General features: G+C 36.5%; 1 protein-coding gene and 1 pseudogene across 3 annotated transcripts in view; one reads left to right on the forward strand and one right to left on the reverse strand.

Annotated features, from left to right (window-relative positions):
* The window catches only part of ARHGAP24 (Rho GTPase activating protein 24), a 482,616-nt gene that overhangs the window by 144,764 nt on the left and 316,733 nt on the right, over positions 1-21,119 (reverse strand). The window contains exon 1 of one of the 3 annotated variants that reach the window (XM_028505861.2): positions 6,630-7,040. The exons of the other annotated variants lie outside the window; for them this stretch is intronic. The gene's annotated coding sequence lies outside the window, so the exon portion shown is untranslated. Of the gene's footprint in view, positions 1-6,629; positions 7,041-21,119 lie in introns of those variants that run through there. 3 annotated transcript variants of the gene reach the window in all.
* Positions 5,100-21,119, forward strand: part of LOC114491449 — a 52,430-nt pseudogene continuing 36,410 nt past the window's right edge.

Here is a 21,119-nt window from a genome sequence, read left to right on the forward strand (position 1 = left end):
TACAAACCCGCAAAGCAGAAGTTCCAAATATAACTAGGTAGTCCTCTGTGATTTTTCGGTGCCTGCAGGCTTTGAAGTGCTGCAGATTGGTCTTAATCTGTTGCTAGGAACATTGCACATTGTTCCAAACAACCTGCCAGTCTGAGAATCCTAGCGTGAATGACATAAGTGTTTCTTTTATCCAGGTCAGAGGATGATGTGAGGTGGAATGAGAGGTCACACAAAGGGTGGAATTCCAGGATAAATAAATTAACTAGTGGAATAGGAAGAGAAAAAGAAGAAAGAATCCACAGACCCTAAAGAAAAAGCTTCCCAGCTAACACCCTCCCGTTCCTCACCCAGCACATGCCCCTTGAGGGCTTCTGGAATCAGTCCAATCTAGTCTGGTAACACTCCAGAAGGGCCAGAGCACAGCTGACATTGTTCCATTCCTTTGTCACACCAGCGGAAAGCACAGCAGAAACCTGCAGATACCAGAGAGCGATGCTACTCTGAGGCCTCCATCAAGTGTCAGGCTTAGAAATCCGGAGAGCAAAGAATTCATCTACAATTTTTTCCTAATACTTGTCTGGCCCCAGAATAAAACATAAAAATCAGCTTTGAATTAAAAAAGAAATCAGTGATTGACATTTACACCTTTTCTGATTGCCTTTATCTCAGGAGTTAAGATCCTTAAAACACACAGAGAATGATGGGGCAGATGGTATAAAGAGATGACCACTTTTTTTAAAGGTATTTTTTATTTTAAGTTTTCTTTTCAATTACAGTTTACTTCCAATATTATTTTGTATTAGTTTCAGGTGTAGGGCATACTGATTAAATAATCATATACTTTACAAAGTGTCCCCCCTATATTTTCAACACCTACCTGGCACCATATATATTACAATATTATTGATTATACCTCCTATGCTATACTTCACATCCTCATGGCATTCTGTAACTACCAATTTGTACTTATTAATCCCTCTACCTCAAGAAAAGTCCATTTTTCACACCTCCCTGCTGCTATGGCCACTGCTATGATTGCTGCCAAGCCTAGGTCCCCTCAAGCAGCAGGTGCCATTTCCATTCCTGCTCTTGGCTGCCTTGTAACAAGGTGGGTGTAGCATCTACTCTGCACGATTAGCACACCAGAGCCTTCTCCTAGCTTGCATGTAGTTTCGTGTTTTACATCTAAATCGTTGATTCCTTCAGAATTTATTTCAGCATGAGGGATAAATCTTTTTTCCCCTCAAATGGCTGTCTAGTTGTATCAATACCGATTGTCGACTCCAACATCCTTCTCCCACTGTTTTAAATTTCCACGCCTATTAGACACTAAATTCCTATGAGAAACTTTAATATCTAAAAGGAAGAAATGAAATTGGGGAAAGTTAAAGTTTTCATTTGCATTGAAACACCATATGTATGTTTTCTCCTTTCCTAAATTTTTAAAAATGAAAAAGGGGAAAGGGAAAAACTCCATATTTCTGAGGTTTCTTCTTTTTTGATTATGGGTTATTTTCAACATGTGCTCATATATTCTAATTTTATAAATTAATTATTCTATTCAACATTGAAAGTCCTTTGACCCCTTTGTACATTGCTGCTGAATGGAGGAGTAGGGACATTGGGAATTACAGGTTTGCTAGTCAGGCTGAAAATGAATTGCTACTCAACTTACGAGTGTTCCTCACTGCATTTTACATTTGCTTATAGGGATGGGGCTATTTATGGATATTTTTAAATACTAGATCAGCTTTTGTTTGTGTAAAATAATCAACACATTTTACTCTTCTGAATTTCTTTAATACAAAAATCAGACTGGAAACAATATTGAAGGCTCTTGAGGAATGTGAAAAAAATTCTGGCAATGAATTTGGTAAATTTAATCACTTGTGTTTATTTAACAAGTATTTATTAACTAGTGCCAGAAGATGATTTGAATCAAAGGTCAATGAGGAATGTCCAAAGAGAAAATTCTTTTAATAATTCTAGTCTAAATAAGGGTTTTACACAGACCCTAATGTGGAGGAATTTACCATATTTTACTGTGTATAATGCACACTTTTGCACAAATTTTTGAGGGAAAAATTAGGATGTGCATTATATGTGAGTATAATGATTATATAATATGGGTAATAATGGGTATAATAATCCCATGTATAATGCACACAAAAATGTTGGGGTGCATTTTATGCAGAAAATTTGGTATTGTTAGTCTCTAAATCAAATGACACACAGCTGCGTGGGATAAGTTAACATGTATTTTATTATTCAGCAAATAGGATTCAATAATTTTTCAACCCTTTTGTTGTTTCAAAGTACTGAATTAAAAAAAAATGAAACAAAAACCTTTCTGGAGTTTATTGGAAGGGGTACTTGAATCAATGGGGTACTTTTGGTGACAAGAGATTGTTGCCCATAGTGCACTATCCAGGTGAACACCACACTTGGGGAAATTATGCTGGTCTATTGTTTCAGTGTGTTAATTTGTATTAGTAATGTCTTTTTATTTTTTAAATTTCTGATCCTTTGACATCTTAAGTCTTGCTGACCCTGGAGAGGCTGGCCCTCCCAGGGTTAGCCAATTCTTAAAGACAGTAGAGGCTCACCTAGGAGCATGCCATTTATATATAAATAGAAAATAAGCCCACACCCCAACTGTCCTACATCTGACTCCCACAAGGCTCTCACACTCTGGACCACTTGCCCTCTGCTCTTTACACCTCAAGGCCAGGTGTCCCACCCCCAAAACTAGAGACAGCCCAAAAGGTCCTACTAAAATTATTCAAACTGTCCAATTCTAAACCTAAACCTGCCTACCCTGCTTTGCCTGTTCCTCCCCCCCCCCCCCAAAAAAAATCTACACTAAAAGGTCTTAGCCACATTTGCCCCTTCCCTCTCACCAACCACGGTTCTTTCCCATATGTCCCTTTGTGACATGACAAAGGGGCTTCTTGGGGACTATGAGCAACTGACAACCTTTTCGATGGTAATCATCTCCTCTGATCTGTTGATCTCACTATACCTGAATAATAATAAAACCTATGTTTAAAAACATAGTCCTTACATAAACTTATAAAGAAGAGGAGGTACTTCTTGTAGTCCTCAATCCAGTGAAACTCATTCTAGAGGGGAATAGGAAGTATAGCCTCAATTAGTTCTATACTTTATTATCAAAGTAGGCAAAGCATGCTGATTGGTAGAATATTTTATCAGAGGAGAGCACATAAAACTCTTTTTATTGATTTTGATATGTCAGAGTAGAATTCTTGAACATTCTTTTAAGATCCAATATGCCTATAGTAGAAAACTTTGCAATAATTTTCTATTGAAGATTTCTTGGCCATTAGAAATACTTGAAGTTGTAATTACATTTTCTTGAAGTGATTATTTGAATTATATATTTATGGGAATCATTTGGTTATTAAAATGTAGAGAGTTTAGTTTAATTTTAGCATTTTAAAAAAATATTTGCTGTCTGTGGTAGGGGGTAGCTATTAGGGGAAACATGGGTAGACCTTGGAGTCAGGTTTGAAGTCTTCCCTAGTAGAAATAACATATGTGTTTAAAAAACAGGAATTGAATTGGTTGTAAAAATAAGTATTTGAGATAAATTACTTTGGTGAGCACTTCTTGTGATGGCCAAGGACCACAAGCAGTCACAGTTTGGGACCATTCTCCAGCAGCCAGACCCTACTGGTTCCATTTCCTTAGAAGACACACTAGACTCTAGACAAATGAGGCAGGCCACTTGAGCAGACTTGTAGAAGATGTTTTAGTCTCTGTCTCAGATGGAAAATTGCCTGCTGCCATCTGCCCCTGTTCCAGCTACCACGTTCTCACAGCCCACTAAAGAGCGCAGTGACTGGCCTCAGAAACACATTCTACCAGGAGAATAGTTGTAACACACACACTGCCTTTCATGTTCCTTGTTCCCAAATAACCCAGGTCTACTTTAAGGAATCTGGAAGTAATAGTTTAAAGTTGTATGAGTGCTCATTATTTCATCTGAATCTATAATTCTTTGGCAGGAGTTAGTAAGCCAAACAGAATTTAATGACCTTAATGATAAGGAAAAGAAACATAAAAACTGCTGATACTGCTTTAGGCCAACTCCATACACTACAATCACATTTAATCTCAATTTATCAAATGTCTTTATGAAAGTGTAACTATGTCAATATGTGTAAACAACTGTCTGTAAAGGTTTCCAAGCCTAGTTAGACACTAGACAGTAAGAAAGTATGCAGAGCAGAGATGCTAGGTGTGACAGACAAGGTCATCCCTGCGGGGCACCCATTCATCCCACTCTCCCCCACTAACAAGCCCCATTTTCTGCTCACAGAGAGGGCAGTGATATCTTGATCTCAGAGCAGGTGGGTCTTTCCCCAGTCCCAGGAGACAAATCATTATTGCATTCTTGACCAGGGTGAAGAAACTGAGTGTGAGTCTGAAGAAAGAAGGTTCAGTAAATTATAGACTCAGTAAGTTGAAAGTCTAGAATAAGGTAGAAAGCTAAAAGAAGAAAAAGAGGGAATGAGAGCACAATGTATTAAGAAGTTTAAGCTTTTAGAAAAGTTAGAGATACTTATCAAATATGTAAGTAAAGGCTAACATTTTATCTTTAACTAGGAGAGTTTAATGGCATAGAAGTAAATGTGTTTGAACAGACCGGCATGTGCTTTGAGGTCAGTACCTACAATCTCTAAACCTCTTTACATGTCTAAAGAATAAACACAGATGCAATTCAAGGCTTTTTGTGGCTGTTTACACTGATATGGTTCATCAACTAGATGACTAAGTTTTTAGTTTTTTTTGCATGGAAGCTAATCATGGGCATAGAGGGATACCACACTGGACCACCATCAACACAGACATGCGGACACTCTTGTGTTTATAAAACAGTGTCAGAGGCCCTCCATTACCTCTTCAGTCATGGCGATAAAGTTCTGTTATATCCTTATACAGAAGTAGTCAAAGTTTAGATCATGGCGGCAGAAAAGCCAAAGTAGTTCAGGCTCCAATGTAAAAAGGACAATTACTAATCTTTGTACACCTCAAGCTCCATATCTGTCAAATGAAACTTGCTGTTCTGAACTCGCCCAGAAAGTATGACAGTGTTGGAGGCGGGTGTCTTCTGCTCACCGTCCCACAGTGCTCTGACGGTTCTGAGAGCAGGACGCCGTGAAGAGGGTGTCCCAGGGACGGAGCAGTCCATGCGCAGTGCCCAACAGGTGACGTTCTAATTTAGAATATTAGACTCTTCTTTCTAAACTGACAAGTTAAAAGTAGGACAAATGACTTTGATATTGTGTTAGTTGGTGTTTTGAACAATTTCAATGTTCACTGCATTTGAATATAACTTGTTTTACTTTGTTTTCAAAATCTACCTAAATGGAGACCAATTTTAAATAAAACTTTGAAATGAACTTTTTTAAATTCTAATTAGTCTTTATCAGTCTCAGCAACAGAATCCAACTTAAGACAGACAAGCATGTTCTACAGGCTGACAATGTGTTTTATTCAGAATTTTTGCTCTTGGCTTCATTTCTGTGGACTGAATTTTCTTAGATATGTTATGTTCTTTCATCAGACCTAAAATTTGAACACTTGAAGGAGTTTTTAGTATTCCATTATAATTATTTCCCATTTTAACATATTATTTTCTCCCTCCATTTAAAATTTCATAATTTTGAATTATTTCTTATCCATTTTATACAATACCAAATACATGTTTCCCTTTTCTAGGTATGTGTCTCATGAATAGAACCTCCTGTATATTTATTTAGGTACAATACAATGTATCTCTTTTATATTTTGGGCAGGTTCAGTTTGATAGCTAATGTACAAAGCTGTGCTGGATGCAGGCCCATCAGTTTACCCAGAGCACATGCTGGATTCCTACTGCACTGGATGTGAGTACACACTCCACGTCCTCACATACCTACTGCACACTGGTGCCATGCTGTCTTTTTGTTCGCAAAAAGTGAAGTTCCAAATTCACATATGCTGACAACAGAGCTTCATAAGCTGATTAATTAGAAGTACATCAAAACATAGCAAAGTGTCATTTGGCTTTCTTTTGGTTCTCAAACATTTTTTTAAACACACACCACACACACACAATGGCCAAGCAGAAGTTTTCATTTTGACAAGCAAAAACACAGAAAACTCCCATGGAACTTTTATTACCAGATTAGAACCTAAGGCACCCCACTCTCCAAATTTTCAACCACTAAAATGTCAGCGAAGCAGATAATATATTACAGCAAGTATTCCAAAAATCTAGCAGTTCAGATTCACACCTAAAGCAGTTTCCATATGCTTTCAAAACAGCACTGGGATTCTGTACATGAACAGCTATATCATTTGGCAGCAGCAATTAGTGAAAGAATCCAAGAAAACGGCACCAAACTGATCACATTTCAGTTTAAGAAGAGCACTATGTCCAATCCGTTGCCACAACTTAACACCGTGGAAAGCTGAATGGATCACGTCAGAAAACAAGGGCATAAACAAAACCACATACAGTCTAGGACCTGAATGTGTGGTGCTATAAATATCCCCAAACTATCAAACACAATCAGCAGCAATACCTGGCAATCTGTCTCCAAATTAACGAAAAAGCACCCAGCTCTCACCTTGCACAAATACACACTCCAGTGGTCAGTGACAAATGCAAGCTGCACTTGCAGGCTGGGAGACAGAGCAGCTGCTCTGTCCTGATCCGCTTAAAGCACATTCAAATGGAGCAGGCTTTGGTCCTACCCTCTGTTGGTTCGCTGCAGTTTCTCCCATGACTCCATCATCCAGGAATGGAAACCACTGCCCTCTCCCCTGCTACTGAGCTCAGGTGAAAACGCTGAGTTCTGCAAGGTCACCGCAAGGTGAACACAGGCAAAAGGGTTGTATGAGAAACAGGAACAGGGGGATCATCAAGGAAAGACTCGAAGCTTCAGACACCTTGCTGTTTAAGACATTCTGAACTCCATAAATCAGAGCTATGACAATAATCAGAGAAGCAGTAAATCTGAGAATCCCTAAATGGCACTGAGCCAATCTGCTAACCCCAGGGGCACTCTTTAAGCATTAATATCTCTCTCTCTTTCTCTCTCTCTCCCTCTCTCTCTCTCTCTTCTCTCTCTCTCTTTCTCTCCCCAGCCCCCTACCTCTCTCTCTCACACACAGACTCTCTGTAGCTATTCTAATGGCCCAGATATATCTCTCAAACCAAAAAGTTTTTGCAAACCCTTTCCATTTAACAAGACATAAAGAAAGGTCTTACAAAATTGAGTATTTGCCAAAATCATAATAAAATAATTACTTGAAGAGCAAAATCATTTTTGGCCCATAAACTAATTCATATTAATGAAGTCTGCTTTTTGTGTAATACTAGAATTATGCAAACATTCCCCAATATTAAAAAGATAGTGAAGATGTATTTGTTTCAGAATTGACTAGAAGAATTCATTAAAAATTCTCATAAAAATTCCTAGCATCCTTTTCAAGATTAGTCTGGTCTTCTGCATGCTTAATTTGGAGAGGTTTCAAGAAAACGTTTCTTGTCTGAAATATAATGATTCTGCATGTATATATTATAAACAGACACAAACATGCTTATAAATGTTTCCCTGCAGAGTCTCTTAGGTTCTTATTTCCTATATTTTGGTTTTCCTATCAGAAATGGAGAAGTAACAATATTTAAGCTTGCAAAACATTATTTCTCTTAGCTGTGTATTTTTTTCTTATAGGTGTACAGATATTTACTGATGTTTAGATCAATAGCTTTAACAGGAAATTATTTTAACTCTTCTGGCACTTTCCTGTCCCCTCATCCAACTACCAATGTTCACCAGCCATGTGACTTGAGCAATTTATCTAACCCCCTGGGTATCAATTTGCAACCCATAAAATGGGGACTTGTTACTAATGTCTGCTGTGTTTGCCTCCTGGGTTGGTGTGAGGATGAAATGAGACAACATATAGGAGACATTTTGTAAATTATAGAGTGCCAGAATGTACTTACTATATTTCCTTCCCTTCAATTGTCTTAGTACTGGGACTAGTGAATTACCTTCTGGGTTTTCAAGAGGACTCAGGCTTCACAAGGAAAGTGTTTGTTTCAAGTGGGCTATAAATAGAGTTCAAGATTTTACCGAACTGCTGTCCTCCTTGTGGCGGTCGGTGATGGCAGTGAGCACATGGCCAGAGTTCATCTGGTCTTTGAGGCAGAACAAGACCAGCTGAAAGCCTGAACGGAAACCTTCATGTGTTTGGCTGGTTTCACAGTTTACCTGGTGTCCTGTGGTACTGCTGTGTTTGAGGGGCTTCCCCAAGGGGATTACTGAAGCGGAATGGTTGGGAATGGAATGCCAAATTCACTGCTGAGTTAATTCAGTAACAAATGCTTCTGGGCATCCACGCTAATGTTCCTACAATTATATGCATTATTTAAAGGTCAGGTTGTTCAGGTGGGGTGGGGGTTGGGGACCAGGAAAGGGACTAACAATGTGAGCACCTGTCTCATAAAATACACAGGGCTGGGAGACTCAAGGATATTATCTCAGTTAATCCTCACAGTAACCCGGTAGCTGTAATTATTTCCGTTTCACAGATGAGAATAATCAGTCTGCACACTGCTACCACTGACTGGTAGAGCTTGAATTACGGTCCAGGTCGGCATCGCCTAGGCTCCCATATTCAGTGTAAATTTGTTATTTTATAACTTTGTCAAAAAGAAAGTGAAATAAAGTTTGGTTTTTAAATAATGGGAGTAGGAAAGGCAAGAATACGAGTACCAAAAAATCTTCTTAAGGGTATTTACTAAATGTTAACTTTTACAATAGATAGAGGCACAGTCTGACTCAGCCCTACATGGTATATGTTCCCACTCTCCCTTTTACAGTGGTACTCACTCCCAGCTGTGAGTGAGCCCTTGAAATCGTGTCTGCAAGCCAGCAGTCCTATTCATACCAAATCCTCTATTTCTGCATGCAATCTCCCTTTTCCAAATTTCTACATTTTTGGAGAATACTGGCCTCTGATTATACCTTGCCTCTGCTTTTAACATTCCTATCTGCAAAGTGCACCATCCAGAACTCCTTCATACACCCGGCCTTCTCATCCTCCCCAAATCTAGCTTTAGAAAGTAATCTATAAATTTGGAAGTCTTGCAGAGAGAATCAGTTTGTTTCAGAAATTTTTATTAGAAAGACTTATTACCAATTTAATAATAAGTCAAAATAAATATTGCATAAAAAGAATAGATACTTTAATCTCAATTTTTCAAGTTAAATTGTGAATTAAAAACCAAAACACTAATGGTACCCTAAATAGCCAATTGACCCTCATAAAAGAAGCTGAGTGGCCTTCAGCTGTTTGGTCTTCAATTCACTGCCCCTTTTGCTCAGAACACACATTTTGACACTCACTACAACCCGCTCATTCTAGTGGCCTCATAAAAAAAGTGTTAATCTATTGTGAAGCCCATAATGGCATATATTACATATGGCAAAGTGAAAAAGCTGCTTCCTCTCAGTCTCAATTTCATTTTATTTTTGAATGAAGGATGAAAAAAATCATTGTCATTTCTTTTGCAATTAGACACTATTGCACTAAGCTTTCAATTATCTCTGAAGTTAGGTATGATAAAAGTGAAAACATAGTTTTTGGCACTTTCTTCAAATTATTATTCAGTTCCATACAGGTATTTTGTTTTTCAAACACTACAGCCAGTGTTGGCCTGAGTATCATTCTGCAGCAGAAAAGAAAAGCATATTACCTCCTTCCGTTCTCAGACTTTTAATTTCTTCTGTTGGATTTTAAGATCCTCGTTCCAGAAACATGTATTTAAAAAAAAACTTGCACTGAAGTTTAAACGTATGAAGAAGAGAGCACGTGAAGGCATGGGTTAGCATTAGTGATCCAGTGGAGAAAGTGAATGTTTTGATTTCTGTTGGGTTCTTGCCGTCTTGCCCAATGATGGCCTCTCCTGGATGTGTCCTAGCGGCAGCATTTACTTTCACACAAATATTCAAGGAGGTCTGGCTGACAGCCTTTGAGTCCTTCCACTTAGGGTGGAGCTGGATTCAGGGATGTGTAGGACAGAGTCATTTCTAGTTTGTGATCTGATGAGAAGATGTTTTTCTAACACATTTTTCCCTGCTGCTCCCATCAGTTTGATTCCTTTTTTCAGGCCTTAGAAACAACTCCCCATGATAAAATCTATAAGCCAGGGAAATCAAATACTATTTAAACACTGAAGGTATTTAGGGAAAACTTTAGAATAATCTGAAATGTGTAAGCTTTTAGTATTTCAACTACTTTGTCTATCTGTATGTCAAGTTTCAGTTATGTAGTTAAATTCATGAAATTGAACATTTTCTGAGTAGTCATAATTTACTGTATTTTAAAACATAATTTTGTGTTTTACTGTATAGTAATTAATTTTTGTATGCAAAATGATCTATTAATGCCCTTTCTGCTCTAAGATGCGAAGAACCACTGTTCTGGTTTAACTGAAAGCTTTCCTAAATACATTAAGTGGCTTTGGAAAAACAAGTACCTTGGAGCATAAATAAAGGAGGGAGGAGAATGTGAAGATTGTTCCTTTGTGAATGCAGGGAAAAGGATTTCTGGGCATTTAAAGTTATTTTAAAATGGACAGTCAGGATCATTGGAGATACTTGAAATTTTTGTAAAAATACAGTCTTACAGCATAATTGTCACCCTCTCACAGCATGACAGGACAGTAGAGACAGGTCATCTGCAACCAGGGCTGTTAGCCACCTGGCAGCCTGAGCTGCTGTTCAACAAGAGCCCTTCAGTAAGAGTTCCTTCTGGGAGCCTGGGATGCATGGGAACATGGGTGCTCCAGCTTTCTGTCCTGGAGGGTGAAAGCTTCAAAAGCACCTGTGCCAGTGCCCCTAGAATATATCATAAGATACATCCATATGCCATGGTACAATAATGGTTGAAGTTTAGAACACCATGTTACAGTTTTTAAGATGCTTTGTATCATATTTATTGAGTAAAGAATATTCAAAAATAGTGTATGCAATGTTATCTGAATTTTATAACAAGTATTTAATACTGTAGAAAAGTCTGCAAAATATGCATTGCTGTGTTAATAGATTTTATCTTTAAGTAGTTTGATTATAGCAATTTTATTTTCTTCTTGAACTTTTTCCATTTTCTAAATGTTCTACAATATCTATTACTACCATAAAAGAAAGAAGGGAGGGAAGGAGGAGGGAGGGAGGAAGGAAGGGAGGGAAGGAAGAAAAGGAAGACCAGTGACTTTAGTTCAAGATGTTTGAGAATCATTTTTGAAAATACATTTCTTGTCAAAGCTAATTCACCATGCTTATAATCTCTGGAACCGGAAAAATTCCGTCTTTAGATCTGTTATTACCATTACTCTCACATTCTGCATTCAAAATATTCATGAATACACTAAAAAGTTTTGAAATGCTGCAGTATTATAATATAAGGAAAATATAAGGTAGTAGTTTCATTGATTTTTAGAATAGAAAAAAGGGAGATAGGGAAAACAACAGATGTGTGTCTGTGTGGGTGTATAAACCCAAAGGTAGAGAGAATGGGTAAGGTGCAAATATAAATAGCATGATATACATTCATGAATACATAATCATGGCTTTGGGGTCACTACTTACTTCTGAAAGGGGAAAGATAAACGAACAGTATACATATGGCCAAGAAAAGGTATTATCTTCTCAAAAGTGATCTTGCCATAGCACGTATTTCAGAGAGATCATTTCTATAATGGCAATGCTGACTTCTTCTTTGGGGATAAGCAGGGTAGCTGGCAAAGTGACAACAGAGATTGCACTGTTAATGTCACTGAGGCCTTACTTGCACTTCCGTTTGTGTTCTGTGTATTTCTGACCTAACTGGGAGCGAGCTGGTAGAGAACTCAGAATTACAAGAAAAATAACCAAACATTATCCTCTTAATTAAATGGCAGGCTCCAGGCCTCAGTGTATATATTTCTTGGGAACAACAGTGTTGAGCACAAAAGTCTTGAGCTCAGTCAAGATTATTTGGACTCAACCTAAAGTTCATCTACCTGCTTATGTTTTCTTTATTTGTTTGTTTGTTGAAATAGTATTTGAGAAACTGGAAAAATAGCAAGACCAAATCCAGAAATTCAGCATTTTACTTTTCAATAATTCAGTCTTAGCCATGTTTTTCTTCTTAAATTGAAATAAAATTTTCTAACGTGCTCGCATGGACAAAAAGATTCATTGGCCGAGGATGGCTATACTTCAAGAGAACAGGTTTCATTCTTTAAACAAAAAGTGAACACAAATGAAATTGAGAGCTCACTATGCTCTTTATATATTACTGAGCTAGAGGCTCAAAATACACAATCTGGTATTTTCAAAGCAATAATTTCCATTAAGTACTTTTCAGGAAAATAATAAGTAGTACTTTTACTTATGTCCTGCCTTCATTTGGACTGTAACTGAACAAATTTATATTTGCATTATCTCTACCCTTTAGTTTTGCTGCTGTTAGATTTCCAGTTATTTTTGGAAACTAAATAAAGTTTGAATATACTTACATTTTATTTTTATGGAATGAACTACTGTCATTTATTAGATTTCACTTCGGTTGATTAAAAAAGAATTGAAAAACTCAATTTATACATTCACATAGAAATAATAGTAAAAGACCTGTTTATGGATTCTATTTTATCACAAAAAAAAGAAACTTGTTTTTTACTTTTATCTATGCAAGGGGACTAATTACTCTATGTCCCTGTTTAAAATTTAGTAATACTATTAGGACAACTTTCTGTTTAAATTTAAATATCTTAATATTAAAGAAAATGATATCTACATCCCTTTCACCACTACAGCATTTTCATGTATCATGCATACATACATGTAGACATGTATTCCAACATTTATCTATGTGTAGAGTTTTATATAGTTATAGTCATAGTTCATACACATATATTTTGTTTACCATATCACTTTGATATTTTATGAGCATTTTCCTTGTGTCATCAAAATAAGATATTTGGGGGAAAAAACTTTGTAAACTTCAATATATACAAATAAAATCATTATTATATTTGTTATCTTAAATGCATGCATATTATTTTATATTAATATGATGTGGGTTATTTATTATCCCTCCATTGTTAGGCACAAACTTTGCTGCCAGTTTTTCTGGTGAAATTATACTATTATGCTACTAAGAATATATTTTTCTGTAGGTTTATTTTTTCAAAGTCTTCTCTTAGAACCAATTTCTAGGAAAAAATCACTGCGTTAAAAAATTTATTCTTATTAGGAGCTTTGTTTTTAAGTGCCCCTAAATTTGTCATACTGTAGCTTTAAAGCATCTCTTTATGGGATTGAGGGTGAGTGAATAAGCATATTTATAATTATTTGTTATAGGTTGTATTGAACATTTTAATCCATATGCCAATTTTCTATGTTCTGATGGTCCAAGTTGTTTATGCAATATTTTGTGGCCATGTTTATCTTTATCCCTAGGACAAGGATGAATAATAAATATTTTATCTGAATAAAACATTAATTATAGGTGATACTTATCTCACAAGTTTCATTTATACATGCTGATAAGTTCTAATTGACTATACAGTCTGTTTACAAAAACATACATCTTACTCGAAGAACCCATTGTAATTTTTATGTGATAAATTCCATGTGTAGATTCTTTGAAGGTTTCAAAGGACTGGTACATATTATAGTGTTAAAAATATTCATTAAAAGTAATGATGGAAGAGGACAGTCATTGTTTCCATGTTACAATTCATAAATCACTTATTCACTAGGAGGCATGTTTAAAATTATTCACATCTTACTTACATTTTATAGTTTTAATGATTATTATAAAAGTGGTATTTTTATACTCTTCAATTGCTGGCATTATTTAAACTAGAAAAAATAGAGTACATTATATGAGTCAAAATGAATTTGTACTCATGTAAGCTTGTTTTCTTAAACTGAACTTCAGCTATTTCAACAGAGAAATTTAGAGGAATTATACTCTAACACAAAGCAGGATTTTCATTCTATAAGTCTACAATAAAACAGATCATCATGAGGACATAAAATCTGCACATGCAAAAGAACTTTCTTAACACCAGTAAAATTTTGCACTGATATATTTTCCTTTGTGCTTTTCTTTTATCTACCATTGACAATTTTGACAATGGAATTAGAGAAATAAGGAAAATCTATGTACCACCAAGAATCAGCAGCAGATGGAGAGGTGTCCTGCTTTGGTGGAAAGAGAACTGGAATGGGAGTTTGGTGGGGTCTGCCACTTCCAGCTGAGCAACCCTGGGCAAGTCATTACCCCTCCCTCTGTCTCCTTTTCCTTATCTGTCAGGTGAAATTTTAATCCGAATGGACATTGACATGCCATATAAACTGAGGATCTAAAAAGTTCTCATTAAATAATAATCTGCACTAAATTTTATGAATTTGGTGTTACATTGATTTTGAAATGAACTCCATGAGTTTTATGACTAGTCAAGTATAAATAATAATGCAATATAAAGATATTACCATCATGTCACACCAATATTTAATGATAAAGCAAAAAAAAAAGAAAGGGATGACACATAAAAACTGAACATATAATCATTCCATACAACTTTGCAGTTACACAACTTCCAAAGTGACTCAACAGTTATTCTCAAACCATTTCTTCTAGAACTACTTCCCTCCACAGGTCACATGACATTGCCCACTGAAACAACAATAGAAAAGAAACTATATAATGACAGACAATCTGCTGTGAGTAGGGCTATGGTGGCACCTTGAGGGGGCGGGGGGCGGGGGTGGGAAGGCTAGGAATGAACAAGTGAGTGCAGGCAGTAGTGGGGGCAATAAACATCTCTGCCCACCACAGAGAATCTGTAAATGTTGTTAAGTGGCTGCAGAGAGGAAAACAAACAGATGAAAGATTTCACTGAGGTGGATCAGGACCTGCTGTAGTTGAGCCCTATTTCTTTCTAATGAGAAGATATATTACCTAAAACTAGTTTTTCCCTGTCTCACCAAGTTCGAAATGACATTATGGTCAATGACATTAGAAGAAGAAGGATGCTGTTTAAAGGGATCTGTCAATTGAGGTCTTTTTGATGATAAAGCCAATCACCCTCTGGTCATAAACATTTCTTTTCTGACTTACATGGTCCTAAATTAGGCTAAAATAGATAAGAGAGTGAAAAGAGCCCAAGGGAATCAGAAGTTTCTTTATGCCCTTTCTGAGGAAAAAAGTAAATTATGGAGCAGTGATTTAAAATGAGTATAATTATATTAATTTTACAGATGAGGAAAATGAAGCCTAGGAAATTCAGTGTCACTGTCATCATGTCACTATCATCCAGTAAGTGTTCAATAAAGCAGCATTTCTTAGACTTAGTCCAACGAGAAATAGAGAGCTGGATTTTAATAGCTAACATTATGGGAATATCTGATACAGATCATGCTAAGAATTTTATCAAACAAAGCAATTAGCTAACTGGGACAGATTCCAACCCAGACCCCAGGATCTAAGGTACAGGGCTAGAACTCTGTGTTAAATATCTCAGTAAAAGTCTTCATGTTAAAAGGATTATCTTCACCGTTGTGTTTTACTTGGTTTTAATAAAATGATCAGATGTGAAACTCTTAATTCTAACAAAATTGATTCTGTGGGGAAATTGCCACTTTTCACCTAAACATATCAGTAAGTTTTCTACACCTACATTTCATGATGTCCTCTCCTAATATGAATTCAACATTTTACTTATCATTTAAGGATATAATGGATGTCTATCAAGCAAGACAAATTTAACTGTTTAGGAAACTTTCACTGTGAAGAATTAAGCTATAACTTGTAGGTAGGGATTGTTCAGTTGAGGACACTAACACTCACAGGCAAAAACTCCCTTGTTATAAAGTCACATAAATGTGAGCATTTGAGTCAGGCCAAGAAAATACAATATTTTCCATTTAGTTGTTATTTCTACTTTACTACAAAGTTCTGTCTCATAATTTCTACTCAGGTAGTTAGGTTGTTTTTCCCTATTATTAGAGATCAGTGCTCCAGTCAGTCAAAGCAAGACAGTTTATGAATAGATAAATCCAAATAAACCACTTCCCTATCACTCCTATGCTTTACTCCCAAGTGAAAGTTGAGGTGAACTGAGGTAGTTACTATTCTGTTGTGGTCTTTGGTCTTGGTCTTTCCAATGAAGAGCATGACTATTTTTTTTTATTTTAATCAATCATAAGAACTACCTGGAATGAGGTAGTTCTTTTAAAAAGAAAATAAACCCAGAAGAATAGAGGAAGAAATTATTTTCTGGCTATCAGGCTTGAGTCTGAGTTTTGAGGAAATGGATAGCTAGACAGTCTCCTAAGTGATAGGTCCCAAAGTGGCACCAGCTACAGTAAAACAGGGAAGGGCCATGGTGTAGTTGAAGCAGAACACTCTGGAGATTAGGTCATATTTCCTGCTTGTCATTTTCCTTTGTTTCCCATGGGTCCTTTGTAAGAACCCAGTCTTAGAGCAGGTGTTCCACTGGTTATAATAGGGGAGGCTGTACTGAAAATTATTAAAGAATGAGGCCTCAGAAGTCATCATGGGATGAGTGCAGTAGCTCACACAAGTCTATCCCTGAAGGGAAGGGAAGGGAGGGGAACTCTCAGGGCTCTCAGGAAAGGAGAACTGAAGCTATGTGGCCCCATGTGAGATGATGTCTTTATTTACAGACAACTGGAGAATCTGAGTCTTATTTGAAGGCTTGGAGTAGTTTTCTTAGAGCTAAGAAAGGAAAGGTATCTTTCCTATTATCTAAGGAAAGATAATATTTTGTTGTTGGAGGAAAAAATTTAGAGATTTACATTTTATGGTAGATTAATCTAGGTTTTGAAGAAAGTCTGAATTAGTTTTTTTGGAACTTAGTGGATGTTATAACAAATAATCTTAAATTGGAGCTACATCTTTCAGAGTAATTAACCCCCTACCCCCATGAACCTACATTTGATAGAAACAAACAGCCAGGTTTATTTTAATTAGCTGATATTATCCAATAATTGTGGCATGGAAAAGCTATCAAATTATTTATTTAAAGGGTGAGAAATTCTTGATTACTTAGAGCTCTGATTCTTATTATTGAAAAACACATCTATTATAAAAGAAAATACTAATTATGTCCACCAGCATTTATTTCTCTCTACATATTTTGCACTAAAGAGTGATATGAACATATTTGAAAAAGATGCTAAATTAATTCTGCATACATGTATTGACTTTCCTCTAGGTCTTCCTGATAATTTTGAACCTATCCACATGATACTAAAACATGTGAAGATCCTTTCCAATCTGTGAATAGTTGCTCTTAACTGGAGTTGCGTCTTCACTATTAAAATTTTCTATTTTTACCAAATTATCAGTGGAACAAAATGATAAATGTTTAAGTGATGGCAATAGAAAAATAAAATTTTATAGTAGAACCAACCTAGAAATTTTGTCATAAAGATCAAGTAGCATGAATACAGGAGGCAAGGAAGATTGTTGATAATTAGGTGACCTTCTTGCATACCAAGTTTCCCTGGGCTGAGCATTTCACTGCCCTTGACAAGGATTCTGTTTCTATTCATATTCACCAGCTGCTGGCTCTCAAGTTCCAGGGTAAACTCACCCCTCTGATGAAGAATAATGAAGAAACATCTGCTCAAATTTACATAACTCTAATATTACTAAAAATATATTATAACATTTATAATCCAGTATCTTGAGACAAAGTCTTTTTTGACCTACACTAACTATATCACTAGAGATCATGTCAAATGCTGGCATTTTTATAGCCAGTAAACTTCTCAAGGAACACATAAAACTCTTAAGATCTCAGCATTAGAAAAGATTCCAGAGGCCATGTAGTTCAAATTCCTATCTCAGTATTAAGTTAGAAATATGGATTGAACAATGCCTTTTCCAGTTTACTTCAGTAGACCCTCAGTATTGGAAGAGCACTGTTCCAAACAAGCCTTCCGTGAATACGAACATTCTGCACAGGTGCTACACGCATGAGCCTTCAGGGTCTCATGAAAAGTCACCCCACTAAGTACATGCTGAGAAGGTACTGATTAATGGATTTATTACCTTCATTGCTCTTCTCTGTGTTAGTAATTTTAATAACATTTAATTTTTGTGACAGTAACTCACATTTCTAGTGAACACTTGTCATAATAAATGTATAGCTCTCTAAGAGAGAAATGGCATGCTAGAAACATTTTTGTTTGGGGTGAGAGAATGAAAGGCTGGTGTTTAGCTAGCTTGTGGTAAAATAATTTAATATTTTTATTAGAACTATTTATTATATTTGCTAAGTAGAGTGACATTTAAGATAGATGAGGTAATAGAAGTTTGAACACAACAGATTTTCTCTATAATATCATTGGAAAATTAAATTGTACAAAGAAAGTCCAGAAAACTGAGGCATAAAATGGCTACATGACTCCCCCAGGATCACTCAGCCAGGTTACCTAAAGGAAACCACAATTAGTAATGCAGGTCCTCTGGCCCCAGAGACCCTGCTGCTGCTGTACAAGACTGTATTATGAAGCATACTAATACATATGCTTGTAGTTTGCTTTAATTATGATCAAGAACAAAATGGATCACATGCTATAAGCACTGTGTCCTTCCAGAGCTCTGGCATTACTCAAGATATCATCCCCGTTATTTCACATGTGAAGAAATTGAATCATACAAAGGTTAAGGGCATTTCTCAAAGTCACAGAGCTATTTTATACTGAAAATTAAAGATCAAGAAGATACTGTCTAACAAAGTTGGTAATTCACTTATATGAAAGGCAAGACTAGAATTTCAATAAAGGAAATTTCAGTAATAATGTCTCCTACTTATTGAGCATTGGTTAGGTTCCAAGGACCTACATTCTTATTATCCTCCCAACAGCCCCAAAAGGTAGATTCTCATTTTCTCTCATATTATAACCCTCAATTATGGATGAGAAAAATTAAGTCTCAAAATTTTCAGTGGGTTGCCCTAAACTATATACCTAGCTAACGATCGATCAGGATTTAACTCCACAGACTATTTACTTTCAAATATACCTTTGGACACCCCAAGCTGATATTTCAATAACAGGTATTGAATACAGGTAAGTGAAAGAGAAAGCCCTTAGCTAGCCACACACCTGTTCCCTGATCTTTGCTATCAGTACCCCCCACTCACACTGCTGATCTGCTTCTACCACTTATCATCCTCTGGTCTGTAAAGCTCCATCCTTGCCATTACTTTAAAACCTCCTTTATCTTTTAAGTTTTCCTCACTAGAATGTTCTGTGAGCCAGGCACTTTATACAACAATAAAGGGATGTTAAAACTAAGCACTGGAGGGTCCTAAAGTAGATTCCATCCCTGAAAGAAAAAAAAAAAAAGATAGGTGCTAAAAAACATTAAATAAATTTGTACATGTACAAATACAACATGGGGCAAAAAGTACATCTGCAGCTGTTTGTATTGAGAATAATACAATAATTAATAAATAATAACACAAGAATAAACTGTGTTTTGCACGCTCACAAGTGTAAACCTACTTTTGCTACACCCTGTATATTCAGTTATATTGTAACACTTCATATGTGGCTAAGCCTTGAGCAGAATAAGGTCATTCTCTGTTTTACCTGGAATACTTGTTTGATGAATTACATGAATAATTTGTTTACTGGCTCTGTCATTAACACTTTGCTATGTAAGTCTCTATATAACTAGCTAGATATGATTATCTACTTTTCCTAATTTTATATAACAATATCTTTATTCTCACCTCAATTCAGTAGAAGAGCTCACTTGTTTTTTTTTTATTTAAATTCCTTTCAGCACCTAATACAGAACCTCCCAAAATGTTAATCATGTTGACAATGGTGGCTCCTTACATGTTAATAAACTCTTAGAGTGGTAACTAAAGAGCTGTCTTTAAGCCTGTTTGTAACTGTATTAACAGAAGGCCTTTCTGTCCTAAACCAGTTACCTTTGGGGCTGGCACCTCCCTCTGTTTACCCAAAACTGTAGCAGGGTGTCCTTAAGATTTTCCACCCAAGGTTTATGACAGTCACTCACCTTAAGTCTGATGAGACATGGGAGGGAGGAGTTGTGGAAAGGATTCTCTGATGACCCTTTCTGAGTCTCCAGTTCATATGTAACAACGAGTTTGGGTTTTGTCCACAGATTCATTTTTCACATCACTACCTTCTTTCTTTCACCAAAGAAAGCCTTTTCTTTTCTTTTTGTCCTCCCCTGTCCTCCCCTGTCCTCCCCTCCCCTCCCCTCCCCTCCCCTCCCTTCCCCTCCTTTTCTCTTCTCTTCTTTTCTTTTTTTACTTAATTGCTATTTCTTTATTCCTTCGGGGTCTTTTTGCTTCCATAATTAAAGCAGTAATTGCTATTATGTGGACATGCAGATTACAGAACAGGAATTAAAAATATCATTCAAAGTATTGGAACAAGACTGAAAAAGAGCTGCCTCACCAGGGCCAGCTCTTTAATTCTAGACTCATAGTTCATGCTCTCTAGATGATTTCTCTTGATCTTTGTGATGACATTCAAGAATAAATACGATGAACAGAGGCAGAGAGAAGACGGAGTGAAGGTATTACCCTGAAATGTCTACAGACCTGGCTTTCAGACCACACTTTTTGAAAGAGGTTAAGAGAAGCTGGCAACCAACAGCATAATTCATTTTACCTGAAGATAATCAAACAAAATACTTCTGTCTGAGGCAACTGAAAGAACATGGGAGAGAATAAGATGTGAGTGACTGAACATTAAACCAAGAAAGGCCACTGTGCAGACTGGTTCACGCAGTCAGGAGGAAGCTGAGTTGGAGTGCAGTGCTGCTCAGAGTGAGGGGTCACTGCCTGCCTACATACTGAAGTGCCCACTTATCAGCCCTGGGACTAAACATCAAAAGTGTTGCTTTATATTGATGCCTGCAACATATATTTTTTTCAAAAAGATCACACTAAAAGTTAAAAAAGCATATTTTTAGAATTGTGGGAAATGCAAGAATGCTGAACATCCGGTTTCTTTCATTACAAGAAGAAACAAACA

Source organism: Phyllostomus discolor, chromosome 1 (assembly GCF_004126475.2).
Source record: "Phyllostomus discolor isolate MPI-MPIP mPhyDis1 chromosome 1, mPhyDis1.pri.v3, whole genome shotgun sequence".
In the NCBI taxonomy this organism is placed as follows: Eukaryota; Metazoa; Chordata; class Mammalia; order Chiroptera; family Phyllostomidae; genus Phyllostomus; species Phyllostomus discolor.